Raw genomic sequence first — 5,155 nt, forward strand, 5'->3', positions numbered from 1 at the left:
TTTTTTTATTCACTAAATGAGCCCGATTTAAATAAACATGAACTGTTGGAATTATATATGATATAATGATTTTGCTCTTCATTTGACTTTGATAATAACATTAAAGGGTTTTGAGCTAACGGAGGCCAGGGTAAAATATACTTATCTTATTTTTCATGTTAATCAATATTTTATTCTCACAGGAAGATCTCTTCTGTTTCATATCTTAGCTTCATTTCTACATACTTAAATTCAGTAACTTAAAAAAGATTAATGCTAAATATAAATATAAAACAGTCTTCATCATAAATGTTCTCTAAGACTAATATCATCATAAAATAAACTGTAGACTGTAATTATCACCCACAAGAAAAAGCTATAAAGAAACTACTAAATATGTGTCTACTAATATGAATACCAGGATAAAATGCAATCCCAACATGGTGAAGTTTAGTTGAAACAAGAAGAGTCTCTATTTTAAAGCTTAAGTAAAGCCATTTTTAAGTTGACTTTTTTTCTAATTAAAATGATTTTCATTAAATACTTGAAATGACTAGTGTTATATGAATTGAACTTAATCTTAACTTTTATTAGATTATCAGACTATGTTTTCAATTCTAATAGAATTCTTATTGATGTGATTTGCCTGTTTTTTCCTAAAATAATACTATTTGGTGAACATGTCATTTGTTGACAATCATTAGATGATATATCAAAATCCCTATGTAAGAATCAATAAAGAATGCAAAATTTTCATCAAAATACTTACTAGCATGATTGTAAACTGCCTAGATAATTTGCTTCCTTTAAAGGTCTACCTCACTGAAAATCATGTTTCTACAAACTGATTTTTCTCCAAGAAGTATACAAGAGATAGATTTTCCTCTTATTAGATCAGAAAAGAACCAGAGGTAAAATGGTCTCACAAACGAGAAGATTTACAGGGATAACCACTTAACACTTTGCATTACCTGTTCTTCATTAACTTTTTTTCTTTTGTTTTTTATTTGTTTTTATTTTTTGAGACAAGAGTTTCACTCTGTTGCCTAGGCTGGAATGCAGTGGAACGATCTTGGCTCACTACAGCCTCCGCCTCCGCCTCCTGGGTTCAAGCAATTCTCATGTCTCACCCTCCTGAGTAGCAGGGATTACAGGTCCATGCCACTACGCCCAGCTAATTTTTAATATTTTTTAGTAGAAATGAGGTTTCGCTATGTTGGCCAGGTGGCTCTCCAACTCCTGACCTCAAATGATGCACCTGCCTCATCCTCCCAAAGTGCTGGGATTACAGGCGTGAGCTACCGGGCCTGGGCAATTAACTTTTTCCTTGAAGATGAAACTAATGAAGTGATACCTCCTCTCTTTCAGTTGTTTTCAGAAATATGGTTGAAAAGTATTGTCCACATTTGGATTTGTTTGCTTTGTCTTGCTATTGTTAAGTTTTTAAAAATTCATGATAGACTATTGGGGATATTTAAAAATTATAAATATTTTAGTGTTGTCATCATGGATACCAAATTGGGAAATAATTTTATTAGATAAATAATACTTTCAGGGTGAGTTAGGTTTTCATTTATTTGATTAATCTAATTTGTTGGCATTGGATAAACAGTTACAGATTTTCATATATAATATTTTTAAAAATGTTATACCTTTGATGCCTGTAGTGAGTCTGATGTTTTACTCTCTGTGCCTTGCTATTTGAGATGTTCACCTGTGCTTCAAAGAATACCGTGATTTTGCTGTATTTTTAGTTGGCTATTAAACCATCGCCACTGTAGTGACTCAGGCAGGCATCATCTCTACTAAGCCAGTGACAGCCTCAGTTTTGGGCCTCAACAGACTGATATATGTATGATCACTCCAAAGCAAGAGACCAAAGATTATTCTAGAATAACCTGAGTGGACGCTACCTGAAAATTTGACTAAATAGCACCAATAGTATTGATAATCCTGTTTTAAAATATTAAAAAATGTTATTTCTCTCTTTAATTTAACCACTAAGAAAAATTCAGTCACTAATTTTATCTCTCATAATGGCTTAAATTTCCAGCTCTTTAAAAATAATACTTTTTTATACAAATACTCAGGGACATATAATTAGAATAACACATTTTGTAATAAAAGCAGAATCTATGGCTTGTGCTTTCAATGAGTCATCAGAACGTCCTGAGGGCAGCTCACACTACACACATGACATTTTATGTAAATTTCAGCTACAGTATACAAGAGTAATAAAAAAATCTACTATGTACCAGGGACTTCTCCCATTTAATCTGTATATGGCTTAGAAACAGTATAATCCCATTTAAAAGATGAGAAAACCAAGGTACCAAGAAGTAACAAACTCAATTTAAAGTCGAGTCTGGGTTATGATCACAGAGGGTCTGGCTTCAGAGTCTATGCCCTTAACCTCTACACATTCCGACTCCCTGAAAAAGTTCTAGTAGTTGTTATTTATGCAGTTCTTTCGTGTATGATAGTCCTAAGTCTAATCTGAAATGCAAGCTGAGCTAAATTTAGCTTCTCCATTTTGAAGATAGAAACAATCTAAGTGAAATTCGGTCTCTTGCAATGAAACCACTGCTAGTAACCGGAAAATTAGCAAATTCAAACATAGGATTCTAAAAATAAATTTAGTCATTTAAAAGACAAAATATAATTTGACAATTTTATCTTAAATCCAACAAGATAGTGGCTCATGTGTTACAAAGTACAGTTTTATAATGTGATATGACTATTGTCCAAAATTTGAAAGTAATAAAATCAAGTCCATGCAACTACCATACAGTAGACAACTTAACTCCTGGGATATCTTCAACTGAAAACAATTAAGTTTTAAAGAAAAAGAGGTTTCAGAAGAAAGTTATTTTGATCATATAATTTATTTTAATAAAAACAAAATCTAGAGACTTACTCTCTATATATCTTTTCCATATCACCAACTCTAAGAAATGGAAAGTGGGGAGAGTGACATAGAGCATATTATCTGGAGAGATTTCCTGCTCTGTTTAAACTCCACCTCCTTTTACCTACACCATTCCTCAATCACCTTGCCTTATTAAACTACATAAATCTCCTCTGTTGTTGCTGTTATGCCCACTTAGGATTTGAGACATTATTTGTGTGGATCTGTGAAATACTTTTTTCTTTCTCTTTCTTTTTTGTTTGTTTGTTTGTTCGTTTCCTTTTTGGCCTTTATTTATTCTTCCTAATGGCTAAGGTCCATTTTAATGAGGTGTTATAGTGCTTTTCCTTTATTCTGTGACCATCTCTACCATGTATGGAATGGTCATTCAATGTTATGCTAAACAAAAGAACTGATGTTTCACCAAACACTCTATAAGAAGATTCGCAGACCTCCACTCACCTGGCTGGCTGTGCAGTTGGATAGGCAAGTCCTATTATCAGCTGCCAGATAGAAGTTGGTGGGACATGCACAAGTGTGGGTTTTTCCAGGGGCTAAAAGGCACAGATGACTGCAACCACCATTATTTATCATGCAGAGATGTTTGGAGACTACAGATAAGAAAGAAACAACAACAACAAAACAGGATAATCAAAACTAGTAATATAACATGGGATTAGAGATAGGACACTTAAGCTTCATAACTTGAATTGGAATAAATCTTTGTAATCAAGAACTCATCAAGACTATAAATATAATTTTACTTTGTCACAAATGCTACTCATTGTCCATTGACATTAATTTGACCATTCAATAATTTTAAGGGTGCATTTCTACAAAACAAGAATTTTAGTAGGAAAAAACTGTCCATGAGAAAAATAAACAAGACTAGAAGCATTTTGGATGAAGACAACATATGTTCAGAAATACAAACATAAAATAAAACAATGAAACAATGATCTACACCTAGGAGTGTAATGGCTTTGCTTTATAGGCCAGATAGGTTTTTTAAGGAAAATAATCAAACCTTCATTTCACAAGGCCAGATGAAATTCCTATTAAACATATGTTGAAGAAAACTTGATAGAGTTGTCAGTTTTAAAATCTGAGAGCTACTTAAACATAATTCCTCCTACTCAACATTGCAGAAACTAAGGATCCTCTATTTTGTAAACAAATTATTTCAAGAATACAGTCTTCACTTATCTGACTAAGTGCATTATTATCATTTTAGCTTTATATGAGTTGAACAAATCTACAATTCTTTGTCCTATTATTGAGCTTCTATCATATGTCTTAAGAGCAGTACTTCATATTGATTGAATTCTTCCATAAAGTGATGCTAAATAATTAAATCTAGTAAACTTCATCAAAAATAAAATTACATTTAACCTTGAAAGAATAAAAAATGGAATGTTACTGAAAGATGTTAATGCATTTATGGAAATCATGGAAAGAATAATTACCATCAGGTTGTCTATAAGAATGATACACCTGGATATCTGTGATGGCATGCCATGAGTTAATCAGTGAGAGTCTGTCTGCTCCCGATGTTTTATGGGCACGGCTGAGTGACTTGGTTTTCCCATCAGTCCAGTAGATGTAGTCTTCAAACAATGTTAGTGCAATCACCCCTGGAATATCTTGATTAGGGACTGTAATAGGAGATGGTAAGATTAATGTTCAGTCTTGGAAGACTGCCAGTTAAAATATTCAATACTACATGGGCTGACAGATACAACTGCTACAGAACTTCATGTGAATAATTGCTGTGACAACCTGTCAGGCCAGCAAAGTTCTTTATTACCGGTTAAGAGAATGCAGGATTGGGCACAGGAGCTAGTTTTGCTCAGATTTGGCTTGGTTCAATCACTGGAAAAAAAAATGAATGTGATTCTTTCACCGTTAAAGCCTGCTTCACCAGAAACAAATACCATCCACCATTTTAAAATTCATAATTTATATATATGTGTGTATGTGTGTGTATACATACACACATATTTACATATATACATATATATCTCCTTCTGGTTGTTCTTAACTTAAATACCTAAATCTAAATGTCATTGTCCTACTTTTTTCACATGCAAAATGATTAAATTATAGGTCCTGGAAGGAATGTGTCTACTACCTGGAAATAAAGTGGCTGTGAAACTACTATAAACCTTTTCAGCCACTGAGATTTTATGAGCACTTTTACTTGCAAGGTGAGCTGGGATGGGGTAGAGGGAAATAAGTGTGGCAGATAATAATGTATTATGCAAATTT

At 33.0% G+C, this 5,155-nt stretch overlaps 1 protein-coding gene across 1 annotated transcript in view; it reads right to left on the minus strand.

Annotated features, from left to right (window-relative positions):
• Positions 1–5,155, minus strand: part of LRP1B (low density lipoprotein receptor-related protein 1B) — a gene marked incomplete at its 5' end in the record, with an annotated part of 705,068 nt that overhangs the window by 248,343 nt on the left and 451,570 nt on the right. The gene's annotated exons all lie outside the window — the stretch shown is intronic.

Source organism: Mandrillus leucophaeus, unplaced genomic scaffold, assembly GCF_000951045.1.
Source record: "Mandrillus leucophaeus isolate KB7577 unplaced genomic scaffold, Mleu.le_1.0 Scaffold1061, whole genome shotgun sequence".
In the NCBI taxonomy this organism is placed as follows: Eukaryota; Metazoa; Chordata; class Mammalia; order Primates; family Cercopithecidae; genus Mandrillus; species Mandrillus leucophaeus.